The following is a 15600-nucleotide window of genomic DNA, read 5'->3' as shown; positions in this document are numbered from 1 at the left end:
GGCTTTACTCAATATTGTGTAGGAAAAAAGCTGAAAATTTTAGTATTTTCGCTATCTATAACATATAAACCCTTAAGTATACCAATTAATTGGTATACGAATTGGAATAGGTTCGCCAAAGTCTATAAAATAACCCCTTGAAAGCTACCTAAAAATTGTTGTATTTCGATGCAATAAAAAAATCTCCAAAAATGAAATGTGAAACACAGTGAATAATACATGCAATAAAGACCCATTTTTATCAGTCTCATGGTGTATTTTAGGCTGACAAAATGGGGACATTGACTAAATCGGGCAATTTTTTTCTTTATAATAAACTGAAGCTGTAAAAATATTCTTCTCGTCCCTTGATGTAGTCTGATAACTATTTCTAATTATGATGATCCTTTCATTTTTGCATATTTCCATCTTCATGATAAGGAAAACATGCTCAAGAAAGGATTTACTCGAATTCAGTCTTGTTCGTCTGCTAGAGCCCATAAAACATATGTTCATATTTGGCTGATAAAATCGGGGTTTCAATGTGTTGTAATAGATATTCAGCATTCGAAGAAGTTTCTTTTGAACGAGTGTAGAACGACTTTGTTTCTACTTACTTGAAATCAGCGGCATAGCCAGAAATTCGGTTTGGTGAAAATCGATCATACTGTCCAAACGGCATATGTCCGAAACCGTAATTTTTTATGTTTTAAAATTATGCAGAATCAATTTTTCAGAAAATAGTAACAGAGTTCGTGTCTTTAGCGAATTTGTTGAGACTTTATTATAGTCATGAATATTAACCTGAGAAAATTCACGATAAATACTTCTTGGACGATATACCGTCAAAATTATTTTATCAAATGATGCGCTGTTTAACGTTTGTAAAACTCATCGAAGATACTAAACCTCCGAAATTGGCGGTTTCAAAATGATGCTATCTTGACCTTAAATTACTGTTTTTGAACATTTGACCTATACATATAATTGGTCATACAACAAAAATCAAATTCTCATCAAAATCGATCAGGACCTGCTAGAGTCGAATGGAAATCGTCATTTTTCATAAATTTCTCTCTACATTCGGAAAGTGTTATCCTTGTTATTAATCATATTACGTTTTCGTCTCAACTCGACGCATTCCCAAAATAAAAACCTGTTTTAATCCACCTAGTGGTGCAATTGTGCTTTCCTCATTTGTCCAGACTACGCTTCCATGGCTGGTTATGTTCAATACAATAGTGGAAATGAATATTACATGTTCAGTACGATTTGCACATACATGCAACGGATCGACAGCCACGATCTTGAGATACTATGTGATACTGAAACATCGCTTGAAACCTGCGGCGGATCATGGAGAAAGATCCGGGAGGTCCAGGTCATGCCGAAAATTTTCAACTTGTTAAGAAATTTTAAACTAGTTTTAATTTTAAAGTAGCAACCCCTCACTGCATACTCCATCCGGGCCGGTATGATTAACGATTTTTGAAGTGATTGCATATGAGAATAGCAAAAATGTACCAAAGTCCAAAGAAGTCAATTTTTGTCAAACATCTCAATGTTTCATGCATTTTAAAGTCATTTGGCATCAAAAATACAAATTTGATTTTGAAAATTTTTCATTTCAGTTTATATGAGAATTTGTTGTGTGATTGCACTTTTCAACTCGTAACTCTGGAACCGGAAGTCCAATCAATAAAAAATTCAATAGCAGCCGATGGGAAGGTTGTACCTTTCATTTGAGACTAACTTTGTGCAATTCGGTCCAGCCATCTCTGAGAAACAGAGGTCACATTTTTTTCCACATACACACATACACACACAGACATTTTTCGATCTCGACGAACTCAGTCGATTGGCATATGACACTCGGCCCTCCAGGTCGGGATTAGATTGACGAATTTTAGAGTGAATGAGAAAGGCAAAAACAGTTTTAGCAAATGTTGTAAGTTATGCATATTTTTGGTGAGCAGTTCTATGTTTCATAGACATTAAATCAATTTTAACTTCGCTGCCTATTAAATAAACACCCATCTCTACAAAAACGAGACCAATTTGAAAATAAATCTGAGGATTATGATTGATTACAGAACTCTGGAATTTTCTATTGGAATGTTTTCAGGCAGGAATTTGATATTGATGCAATTAGACAACTGTGAAATCAAGACCAATAGATCAGTTACATATCAGGACCCCATTCCGACAATTTATCAAAAGTCCTCATGATGTTTATAACAACAGGTTATCAATCTACTGATCAGATAATTGTTATTGTAATATTGAATTAAATCAGTCTGCATCAATACATTTTCAACTTCAATCCAATATTTTTTTTGGGTGTGGTGGGGGGGGGGGGGGTTTGTATGGTGTTAAACCCCAAAACCTTCTCTTGGCTACGCCGTTGCTTGGAGTTATTTATTTCGCTTTTCATTTTCCGATATGTTTCAGATCGATCCGATGGTTATAAGTTAGGAAAATTGCAGTCAGAAGGTTCGCACAAATGAACATTTTTGTACTGATAAGTTATCAAGTTCCTTCCAACTTGGAAGTGTTCGGTGATTATTTCTAGCGGTTGTAGATAGTAAAATGAAATACAAAAATCGTTTTATCGAAATAATGTTTAGCTTATTTCAATGGATTATTACTATATTGAACAATAAATAGGCGACAAAGAGTAATCAACAAACAACAAGCCATAACTTTTAAAGTATTCAAAATAGTTATTTGAAGTCTTCAGTAAAGTTATTCGCAAAAGTAAGAGCTAGAAATTTGTTGAAGACATCATTTCGATATAATCACTTCCAAGAAAATTTGTGAAAATATCTCACTCATAGGGGGATTAATCAGCAAAAGCACAACACCAAAAGAAAGGGTATATAACCTCCATTAAATTCTCCGAAGATATTATTGACCTAAAATAAGCCGTTTTGGCGTTAATAATAGATTACATGTTTTTGGTCATATTTCTGGCAATGGGAAATGATAAAAATATTTCGTCCGCATTTAATGTTAAATATCTCTTTTGATAATAGTCCGATTTCAACAATCTATAGCTTGTTCGAAAGGTGTTCGTTAAAGCTATCTAAAAACATATAAATTGTTAATCTATATTGTCAATTTCAGATAATTTAAAAAAAACTGCAAAAAACGCCATTTTTGCGCATTCAAACATTCATATCTTGGAAACTAAACATCAGAATCAAAAACAAATTAATAGCGTTCATACTGTTTTTTAGTTCTTTCATTTAAAATTGGTTTGGATAAGATCGGTTCAGCCATTGCTGAGAAACACGAATGAGAATTTGTCCGTTACACACACACACAGACATTGTCCCAAATCGTCGAGCTGAGTCGATTAGTATATAAGACTCGGCCCTCGGAAAAAAATCGAATTCTATACATTTCTTTTATAAGAAATGTAAAACAAATTCGATTTTGAAATTTTCTCTTGAGAATTTTTATTTCAGTTTATATGGGAATCTTCTATGTCACTGCACTCTTCAACCCGTAACTCTGGAACCAGAAGTCCAATCAATAAAAAATCAATAGCAACCTTTCATTTGAGATTAAGTTTGTGCAAATCGGTCCAGCCATCTCTGAGAAACAGAGGTGACATTTTTTTCCACATACACAGATAAAACACATACGTACATACACACACAGACATTTGCCGATCTCGACGAACTGAGTGGAATGGTATATGACATTCGGCCCTCCGGGCCGAGATTTGGTTGACGATTTTTAGAGTGATTGCATAATCTGTTTATATGAAAAAGGCAAAAACGGTTAATTCGCTTTTGAACGCGAATAAGCGCATGAAAGTGATAACATTTCTGGATTTTTCTACACACTAAACACGCTGACAAAAATTTCTGGCTTCTTCGAACAATGTTATCAACCAACTAACAAGCCGATTGCCACATGAGGCATCATTCATATTTTATATCGTAGCAGGCAAAGTTTCCCATCAACACACCTTAGTTCTGCCTATTAACACACGGTACAGGGTGTTTCAGAACAGATGTCACGAATAGTAGCGAAACTAATCTACCGAAGTCACCATTTCCATTCGAAAGGTAACTTGTTATAGAAACAATTCACAATAATTTGGTTCAAATCTTTTGCCTTTTTGGACAGTAACTTTACGCAATCTATTTTCAAAGCGGTCGCAGCGAGCATTTCAGCGCTCGTTTTATTACCCTCACTTTGTCATTACTTTCCGTTTGGCACCAGAATTGTGTAAAATTTTAACTCTTCTAGTACCTTAGAACAGTTTCAGAGTGCCAAAGGCAATGAGCTCTCGCTCAATGCTGATAAATAAATTCAAAAGCAATCGCTAAATATTTTAGGTAATGAACTGTCAAAACGACCCATTTAAAAATGAATTGCTTTTATTTTTCCATAAAACCAATGAAAATAACAGTTGGTGGCATTTATTCTAAAACACCCTGTATGTATCCTGGTCAGTGCCCTCCATACACACCTCGCCAGCTGATCACCCGTAGTCAGGGGAGTGCACGCGGTAAACACCCAATGATGGAATACTTTACTACCACCAAGTGAAACAATACGGTTATAAATTATGTTTTGTCATGCAACCCTACAAGCCCCTAGCAATGTCAGGATAAGTGGTTATTTCGGTACCGCCTGAGGTAGTAGCACAGTAAATTCAAATAAAGATCAGGTTAGGTCGGTGTTTGATGGTAATGGTTGTTGTTAAACTCACCTACCACTTTCTGCACTCAATCGGAAATTACCTCGAACAGCCTTATCACAGCATCGTCATTCCTCCCTAGGCGATGGATTACGGTGAATATTCACTGTGATTCACAAACTTCGTACCATTTCACTTCGAGAACATGAAATAACATAATCGTCTCAGCACCACACACCACACCACTATCCAGTTTTGACGCCGAGACTCGTAATTGGATTCTATCCTTCCGGAAGTCAAGCGTGTTGGACTGCCAGACCAATGTGGAAAGAAAAAGCACTTGCTAGCAACACATGGTCCATTGGTCCATCCTCATCGGCACGGATGTTGTTAACACGTCGATGCTTTCGCTGGCTTCCTGGGGCTATCTGCTACTACCAACACACGTGGAATCACTGTGTATGTATATATACTTCTTTCCAATTATTTACCCTACAGCTGTGTACAATTGAATTTGCAATAAACTGATAACAGTTTCCTGATCAGGATCTATCATCACACTACGATGGTGCCTTGAATCGTTCCTGTAGTGGGACGCTCGAAACCGATGCACATCCTGTTGCTTGGCAGTCTGAACTTGGTGTGACCACCAGTCGAAAACAGTAGCAAGATTGCAAGTAAAGAGAGAATGAGATACATATGGGTGAAAGTTGAGAGAAATATCGGAGAGAGAAAGTGTCCTGTTTAATGACTGGTTCTAACCGGAGGATCACGATAGGGTTAGCAAAGGGAGATTTTAAAGGACATGTGCGGTATTATTTCAAATAGGTCTATAAGCTAAAATCATCTTTATACTGTAGGTATCAGTAAAAAGATAATTTAAGATGAACCTTGAAGAATTTCAAATGTAATATCTCAACGAGGCTAGTAGATTGGATATGTTACTGTCAGTGTCAGTTCGATCAGCATTGCTAATGGTCTGACGTCTGACAAAGATGAAGTACTCAACTGTCTTTCTGACATACACTTTTCAGAATGTACGAATCCATCACCGATTACGGCCCCTGAGTTCTTTTCAGGTAGTTATGATTCTTGGGTATTTGTGTGTAGAATTGTGAAAAACCGAATCAATCAAACGGACGATTGAAAGTTTTGCTCCGTATACGTCTCCGAAAAAAGATGAAATAATTTCAATACTACTTCAAAGAGTACATGAATACTTTAAGTATATTTTGAAAAAAATCCATTGGTGTAGCGGTAAAATAATTGTAAAATTCGTTCCCAAAGATGACCCCATTACCTATGAGGAGGCCAAGAGCTTTAGACCGATCAGACTGGCCTCCTTCATTCTCAAATGGGTGGAACGTGTAATCAACCACTACATTCGGGATATTAGTTTAGACGAGAACCCGCTTCATGCAATGCAACATTCATATCTGCCGGGGAAATCTGCTATCACCCTGGTACATAATGTTGCCTACAATATTGGAGAAAGCTTTTCCGCATAAGCAATCAAATGTACGGGTTTTTCTTGACATTGCAGAGACTTTTGACAACATGCCTTTTGAATAAATTTCGGAAGCAGCACGAGATCATGGAGTAGCTTCATATATCACGAACTTGATACACGCAATGCTTAGCAATCGACATATGTGCTCATCATTTACACAAGTATTGATAAAGAACCTGAATGTCTGTGGATATCTTCAAGGTGGTGTGCTGTCACCACTTCTACGGAACCTTGCCACCGATGGGCTGTTGACAAAAAGCTTGCGTTTCCGAAATATGGTTTCGCCGATGATTATCATATAATGATCATCGAGATTTGCATTAACATATTTTTGGATTTGATGTAGCAAGCCTTATGTGTTGTTGAGCAACACATTGGTTTTGGTGTCTTCATGTTAGATTATCAGTTAATCTGTGCACTTCACACAACGAAAGATTACAACCGGAGCTCCGTTGCAGTTCTTTGACTGAGAAATTATTGTCACAGATCAAGTTAAGTACGTTGGGCTAATTATTGACTCAAAACTTAATTGTACCGCTCACATCGATTTTGAGAATCAAGAAAGCTTGCATGGCTTTCGGCCAATGAAGACGTACTTTCGGTAAGTCTTGAGGATTCAAAGCAAATTACATTCAGTGTATCTACACAACAATCGTTAGACCAATGCTGGCTTTGTTTTGGTGGTAGAAAGGAGAAGTTGTGATAATCCGATCAAAGTTAAACCATCTTCAGAGGATGGTCTCGATGGGAATGACTGGTGCGATCTCGACGACAATTACTGCTGCTCTAGAACTCTAGAACTAGGCACTCTTGAACATAAAACCACTAAATGTGTTTCTGAAACAAGAAGCTCTGTCTTGTGCATATCGTCTTAAGGTTACTGGGCTCTGGAACAGTAACCCAATGGATCGTGCAACCACATAAGGTTGTGTCTCCATATGGTTACTTGGGATGAGTATATACTTTCTCCCAGTGATCTTATACTCATAGGTAGTTTTCCTTTTAAAACTATTTAAAGGATACATAATTTGTTACGCTGACGGCACTGTCGGGAAATGAGATTAAAACAATACCATTCGCTTAGTAGATACTGTACCTATTCCAAGCAGGAATCTTCGCGATTCTGTGTGTCTTAGAATCGACACTTCAACTGGAGATTTGCGATTAAAAGAATAAATTTTTGCTCTGGCAGTCAAGCTGCCCATAATCGCACATAGTTTGGCTGATCCAAGATCGAAATTAATAATCGCATGGCGAACGCAAATCTAAGATCTTAGCATTTCAAATGCCATCTATACCGGGTCTTTTCGGTATAACTGGAAATGAATTGACAAACGAATTGGCTGGAACAGTTTTACCACTGTAGATTAGTTGGATAAAGCATAGTATCTTACATTCGAACATGCCAAATATTGGTGTTCAAACAAAATCTTTACCGCCGAATGTGAGCTCAAAAATGTCAAAGAATTTGTTGCATTTTTTCAAACACAACTGCAGTATATTATTTGGTACATTGCAAATTCAACTATCCCATGGCTAATATTCAGCGTCAATTGTCAATTAAATAACAGCTTATCGTCGCTGTTGTGCTATCTTATGACAAGCGCCATTTTGCACATTTCGAGAAAAACGATTTTTAAAGTTTGAGATTGAATATCTTGAAACCTATAAATGGTACAAACAATTCAAAGAAGACAATTAATGCTTCTATGTATTCTGTATTAATCTGTATCAAATATTACGAAGATCGGTTGTCTATGTTGCGAGTTTTTACTATAAATGTAAACAAAAGTCGCACTCACACGTGTCATAAGCGTGTATTGGTGACAAAATTTGTATGGCGTGTCATAATCGTGCATGGAAAATTTTCCATAGAAAAAACATCAATTATTAACTTTTATTCATATCTTTGGCTCCATTTGGTCTATAAACAACCGGTGAGATGCATTTTGAAGGAAATGAGTCAGGGAATCTAGAAAAATAGTCATTTTTGGTTACAGTGTTGTCAAATATGCTATATTTCCAGTTGAAAACTTAAACTGTATTTTTCTCACAATTTGCGTATTTTTCTTTTGAAAATGATTTTGCCATTGTGTTTCACAGATAGTTTTACTCATAAAAACACCTTATACTTCAAGATAACTTGAGCCAATTGAGCACGTTTCTCGCTATATCTCATTAACCAAGCAGAATGTCAAAATTCTGAAAACACCACTTTGTAGAGATTTTTTTGACAAGTAATGTGGCATATCTAACTCAGTTTACCCCAAAATGGCGTTTGTCATAAGATAGCACAACAGCGACGTTATGGCCATTTGCGTTTTACCTGATTAGATTTAATTGAAAGCCAAACTCACATCAGTAATGTCTCAGCTTATAGAAGTGAACCATTTCATTGGACCACATTCAAATGAAAGCAATTCCGGACAAGATAATAAAAAACATACAGGATAAAGGTATTTTTTTATTCTGTCTTGTGGTTTAATTTTTTTAAATGTTTTGACCATTGATGCCATTTTAAAAACTAAGATAGTGGATTCCGGTTACAACAAAACAGTAATAACCTGCATCGATCTGGGTGTCAAATGAAAGATGATAATCGGTAGATGATGTAAATCGATGATTGACGCCATTTTGAAAACCAAGATGGCGGTTTCCCGCTACCACAAAACAATTGAAACTATCACCAATAAGGGTGTCATATGAAAGGTGGAATTTAGATAGACCATGGAAAGTGAGAAATTCGGCCGCTCTGAAATCAAAGATTTGATAATCACGAAATACTTGGGATATCAATCAAGACTAATGTTCTTATAAGAGGGTGGTTAGTAATTGAAGTCGTTTTCTACAAATCTGTGGAGCGCTTTTTTATGGGTGTAGTTAATTTGGAATCGGGCGACATGTAGTTAACGGAAATTTATTTTAAAATCTAAGGTAACAATTCTTTGTTACCATATTGCATCAAATTATCATTTGAAATGAAGTTGAGGCGAAGGTTTTTGGTAGAAATATGTCCATTAATATCATAATTTGCTATTATTTTACAGACTAACAGACTCGAAAGCAATGCTTCGTCCGCTTTAACGGTCATTTTAAACATATTTTTAGTTGCGACTGAAGTCGCCTTTGCGATGATGGCGACATATGCACAAGTATACGAGGGATAAACCATTAGTGAATAATTGCTCGTAAGCTTGAGGGATAACACACAAGCAAATTAGTATTTGGGACTGTGTATTAATGGTGGAGCAAGCGTTTTGCGAAAACTAGCGGATCGATATTTGTGGTAGAAATTTGAAAAAACATGACATTATCGGCGGCGTTGGTACGATTTTGATAACGGGAAGTAGAAATGACTTCTAGCTAACACCTTGTCATGGCTGTTGTATCTGCGTGATTCAAAACTAAACTAAGGACTGAAGACGTAGCAGTATCATCAGCTTTCAATATAACACAAATCAACCGAGAATTAATTATATTTGAGTAAATTTAAACTAATCTTGTTCTATATGACGGAGTTTTCGTAGTGGAATAAAGCTTATACTAACGGAAGTCACCTTTTTTCAGTACCATCACCTGCGCAAAGCAAAACTGATATCATTTAACACAGTCTGTCTTCTGAACTCTCACAAAGCAGAAGCAAAAAAATCGCTACGCTATAGCAGGCTATAGGCACCAGTGAATCAAGCCAGCTTTTGTTCTATATCAGTGCACAAACAAATTGTATCGTTACCCCCGGCTGTGGTGCGAAATGATTTGCCAAATGAAACAAAAGTGCCCGTGTCACGATTTTGATCGACTTTAATAAAACTCTTATGTTAGACCCACACTACCCATAATCGCAAGTCAGTCCCATGTTCTATGGCATTCCATATCCACATGGGACTGATCTACGATTATAGGCAACGTTATAGTTCAGGAAGTGGAACAATTAGTTAAAGTGAAAATGGAGCTTAATCTCGCTGAAGTTACGTACATTCAGCTACATCACGTAAAAAACTGTGTTTTGATCACGTCTAGAAGCTTAGCAGAGGCCAAAAAACTTCATTGCAAACAACATGCAACACGAGGTCGAATTTAATAACACCAGAATCAAGATCCCCGTGCATATGGAAAACGACATGGTGGACGTGCGTATCCATGATTTGGCCCCGCGCCCTAGGGAAGATTACATCAAACGAATCATGTCGCAAAATGGAGAAGTAGAATCTATTATGAATGACAGCTGGAGAAATTTTTTCACCGGCATCCCCAACGGCGTTCGTATTGTGAGGATGCGAGTGACTAAACCAATACCTTCTTACATGACTATCAAATGCAAATCACCGAAGGATGGTGTGACCTATAAGCAAACAACGCTAATCACATATCCCGGGCAGACCCCAACATGCCAATTCAGTAACCATACAGCCCACTACGGAAAAACATGCGCCGAAGCAACTAGTCAAAACTCATCTACTACAACCAACTCTAACAAGCAGCCACCGACACCATCAGATAAACCAAAAACGATTCAAATAACCAATAATGCAGGTACAACGACCAAGAAACAAATAAGAACCTCTGATCGTGAACAGAAGGCAGACTGAATGACCCCCAAGCGGCTTCACCGCCAAGGAAAAGGATCAGCAAACTGCGTCAATAAGATCTGGCAGACCGACATTATTAGCATTTTTTTACTTATTGTAAAAAAATTAAAAGACCCACGGCTCAGTTATGCTAACGCATTGAACCATTTTAAATAAATCTTTAGATTAAAAAAAAACATTTAACACGTTAGGCCAAGCAGAAAGATTCGTTCTACAGACCAATCTAAAACACCTTGTCGAAGGTGACAGGGTAGGAATTAAGGTTCCCGTTCACATGATAAATGACAATATAGAAGTAAGGTTACATGACCTATCACCGCGTACCCCTCCTAAGCTAATTGTAAAATGCTTGCCGCTATGCGAAGAAGTAGAATCCGTTACATCTGACACTTGAAGGACACTTTGCCTGCTATTTGACGACACAACTCAGAGCTCACGGAAATATTACTAAACAAACCACGCTATGCACTAGAGTGACAGAAAAAAAATGACCCCCATCGGCCCACCCCTGAGTCAATTCCTAGTCCCACCAGGAGTGTCTGATCCAAATTTGAGCCAAATCGAACAAGTCTAGCTACCGGACCAACGTGCTTGAAGTTTGTATGGGATTTTTCGACAATTTACATGGAGAAAACCCTCTTGCTCACATTTTCGCCGCTAGGTGGCACTGTATACATCAGATTATCACCAAATGTGAAACTTTAGAAGATAATTTTATTATCTACAACTTTGTTGAAGACTGCAAAGCTTCGACTCCAATAGGAAACAAAGGAAGCAAAGATCCGACTCCAATAGGAAACGTTATTAAACTTTTAACGAAGTGATGTCTGAGTCAGTTTTGCATGGGGCCTAACAGTGCATGATAGTGTATCAGTACTAGGTTCTAACAAACTAAACATTTTTGTGGATTAATGGTTAGATTTAGCTGAATAGTATGTTCGGAAGAATTGCAGTACATAATACGAGTTATGTTTTGGTTAGAAAATTTTAGTTCAATCTGTGACCGCATAGATGGCGCCAACACTAACTTTTCAACGGAGAGAGATAGAATATCGAGATGTTTGGAAGAATTACTGCAATATTCTTGTTCTACAACTTTGTAGAAGACACCTAATTTCTATCTCTCTTCGTTAAAAAGTTAGTGTTGGCGCCATCTATGCGGTCAGATGTGGAACTACAATTTTCTAACCAAAACATAACTCGTATTATGTACTACAATTCTTCCGAACATACTATTCAGCTAAATCTAACAATTATTCCATAAAAATGTTTAGTCTGTTAGAACCTTGTACTGATACACTACCATGCACTGCTAGGCCCCATGCAAAACTGACTCAGACATCACTTCGTTAAAAGTTTAATAACTTTTCCTATTGGAGTCGGATCGCTTTGCAGTCTTCAACAAAGTTGTAGAAAATAAAATTATCTTCTTAAGTTTTACTTTTCGTGATAATCTGATGTACACAATGCCACCTAGCGGCGAAAATGTGAGCAAGAGGGTTTTCTCCATGTAAATTGTCGAAAAATCCCATACAAACTTGCGGCACGTTGGTCCGGTAGCTAGACTTGTCCGATTTGCTTCAAATTTGGAGCAAGTACTCCTGGTAGGACTAGGAATCGACTCAGGGGTGGGCCGATTGAGTTTTCAAAAATTCATTATTTTTCTGGGCAGTCTACTATGCACCCATGACAGACAAACTTCTACGTGTCATTACTTTAATCAGAAACCACACCATGGACAACCTACGACCCCATTCAGTTACGCTATGAGCTATGTCAAATAAACGAAGTAAGAAAAACGGTCTGGATTTGAGTCTGGTCGTTTTATGGGCTACTTTGATCGCATGATACACAGAACTTAATATTTTGGCCACGTATTCCGTAAGCAAAGGATCTTAGATCTAGCCCTAGTCTTCAGTTCTCTGTTTCGTTTCGGAAAAACTTCGCAGCCGAGTCTTAACAATGAACAGGACAATTACCTGACTAGCGCAAGGATCCTACTGACTACTAAGAATCCTTTCTGGCTGAGGCTCGAACATACCGCGGGTTGCTTATGAAATCAACGCCTTACCCTCTGAACTGCCAGACCATGGTTAATAGTTAAAAGTCATGAGCATAGTTTACTGGCGCAAAATAGGGGCTCGACCAAATCAAAGCGTCACTTACAAAAATGGATCGATCATTTTATGCAAGAGATTCTGTTTTTAGTGTTCAGCAACAGTCAAAATCGAAGGCATGAGTAAGTTAACTTCCAAGGCCTGGCTAATAATTGCATTGTCAGTTGTCTTGTATTGTGTATGCTATATAACAACAAAAATCGGATTTCTTGTCAAATCCGAGAAACGATTCGAAAAAATTAACGATATTCCAAGCACACATAACTCCACCTCTTAACACATACAGCTTACCGCTTACCGACTTATTTAATGAGTTTAGCTTGTCCAAACTAGGAATTGAAATGCCGCTCTGTTCGAAAGAACCTTTGTTTCCATATCTTCCGAAGACTGGGAATAAACAGTATCACACAAACGTGTTATATTCAATAAGGTGATTGTTTCACAAAGAACATATCAGAGATCTTACATTCAGTACCTACACATTTAGGTCGAATATGGAGTCGGCGCGCGTTTGAATATGGTCGGCGGCGCAGCTCAGAACGGACCATCGCTGACCATTTTTACTGTATACCAATTTGAACATAATCAGAGCGACTACTTCGAATTAGTTGTCAAGCACTATACATTCACGGATGATAACCGGAAGTCATTCAAAATGCCTTTAAACCCGACTTTGGCTATTTACTTTCGTCCCCTTTCAAAAGAACCCAATTATTTCATAAAGTTTTCAAAAGATGCAAAAGTCATCATCTTGGCTATCAAAATTGCTTTAATAGTCGATTTCCACCCCTTTTAAATAACCATGGTTCTCATCAACAGGCTGATTCTATGTGCGAGACAACTATTACATTTTCCCCTCAGTGTTGAAGCTTGAAAACATTTCAACTTTTCTTGTCAAATCCTCATGAAAGATTTATCTAACGATTAATTAAGGAAAATCTATAAATTCCATTTTCAAAGATAACTGCATTTCAATAATTTTTAAATTACCCCCTAATGCTAGATGAACCTAATAAAACAAGGCAGTCGAGAAGCGATTTGGTCATGTTTTGCATTTTTCGATTCCAAACAAAACGCGCGACTGTGGATGACATACTGCTATTATCACGATAAATATAACTCTGACGAGAAAGTGGAGAGGATTCTATTCCGAGCAGCGTATACCTATGTAGGTATATCTACGGGCGGGTTTTAATGTAGGGCAAAATAGAAAAAGAAAACTCATATTTCCAACCGAATGTCAACTTTCAACAAAAACTGGATTAAACTGGTTAATCTGTTAAAAAACTGCATAATTCAAAGATTTGTATGTTTAACTAGATTGTGTAAGAAAATCTGGAAGAATCCAGTTTATGCTAGAATGTTGGCATCGCTGGCCATACCGGAACGAACGGTAGTGTGTGCGTGTGATTATACTGAGCTGCACCTTAGATTGTGCAAGAGAAAGAAACTGAGAAACCCCCAAGCATACCTTTTCCTGCGTAGGTTGTGGGTGGTTCCAGCAGGTACGCTGACGCCAGTACAATCCACTAGCCTAAACTATTTTCAATCATGCGACGGTATTATTAACATCCGAGAACACTGAATTCAATGGTGTTGCTTTGGTATCCGTCGTCACACGAAAATACTGTAGATTGATTACTTTTGAACACTGACCAATTTGAAAATGATTAGCAAAGGAACTGAAGAACTGGGTGTTACTATTCCGTAATGACAGTCCGAAAATCTCGACCACTTCCAAAGAGGATAAAGTACGAACTGATAATGTAGAATTGTAACGCTCGCCTAGCAAGCCATGATGTTGTCCTTCCCGTGTGTAAAGGGGGTCAGAGAGGAATGTTTTCTCCGTCGCTAATCATATGATGGCTACCTGTGATTGTGTGAGTTTTATTTGTTGCTTCTCGCTAGGAGCCGCGTGGTGTTGGGAGTAAAAGCACTGCTAGGTTCTTCGCTCCCGAAAGCTTTCTTTTCACAAACAGGATATGCAAAGCTTTTGCTGAATAGACACGGTAAACTTGTCTGTACTCTGTATTCTCGCTCACTGGAAAAGCCAGCTTCGTTGCACATAAATATACGAATGTAAACTGACATTACGTGTTGAATATCACAAGGGACCATTAGTAAATTATGTATCACTTTTAGATGGGGATGGATTACGACAATATGTAACATGTTGTGACATATGGGGGAGGGGGAGTAAGGTAGAACGTTACGTAACATGTTCTTACCGATTTTTTTTTAAATTTGTTACACGGGGGAGGGGGTCTCGATTTCGAACAATTTTTGCGATACGTTATTTATGAATGGTCCCCAACACATTAGATAAAATTCAAGAAGTCCTAATTTATAACAACGCTTACAACAAGACACAAAACGTGTAGGGTAAGGTGGGGCAAATCCGACCGATGGGTAAACCTTCTTCCCCTCTGTTATCGAAAGTCGGAAGCACTACGCGAACTAATATCAATGTTGTCGTGTAGAACATCGAAAATAATCGTAATGGTGGTATGACAGCATTTTATTAGTCTACATTGAGATGCTCAAACGACAAAAAGTGTGTTTTTACAATTTTTTATTTGAATTTTGTGCATCATTTACTACAGGATATTTCTGATTGTTAAAGTGATTGCATAAAAAATGTAAGTGGATTTAAATTCTTTGATTAAAGTCTTACAAAGTGCATAGATGAATTTAGTCCATTTTTTCATATTTTTTTGATTACATCATAATGAAAAATGACGCGGTGGG

General features: G+C 37.5%; 1 protein-coding gene across 3 annotated transcripts in view; it reads right to left on the bottom strand.

Annotated features, from left to right (window-relative positions):
* LOC131689119 (melatonin receptor type 1B-A-like) overlaps positions 1 to 14590 on the bottom strand; it is a 150299-nt gene extending 135709 nt beyond the window's left edge. The window contains exons 1-2 of one of the 3 annotated variants that reach the window (XM_058973965.1): positions 14324 to 14590; positions 4709 to 5267 (exon numbers count right to left, since the gene is read on the bottom strand). The gene's annotated coding sequence lies outside the window, so the exon portion shown is untranslated. The remainder of the gene's footprint in view (positions 1 to 4708; positions 5268 to 14323) is intronic. The other 2 variants (XM_058973966.1, XM_058973967.1) reach the window with 2 other exon arrangements.
* Positions 14591 to 15600: the final 1010 nt, after the last annotated feature.

The sequence above is a fragment of the Topomyia yanbarensis genome, chromosome 3, assembly GCF_030247195.1.
Source record: "Topomyia yanbarensis strain Yona2022 chromosome 3, ASM3024719v1, whole genome shotgun sequence".
Taxonomy (NCBI): domain Eukaryota; kingdom Metazoa; phylum Arthropoda; class Insecta; order Diptera; family Culicidae; genus Topomyia; species Topomyia yanbarensis.
This window is presented reverse-complemented; position numbering and strand designations above follow the sequence as displayed.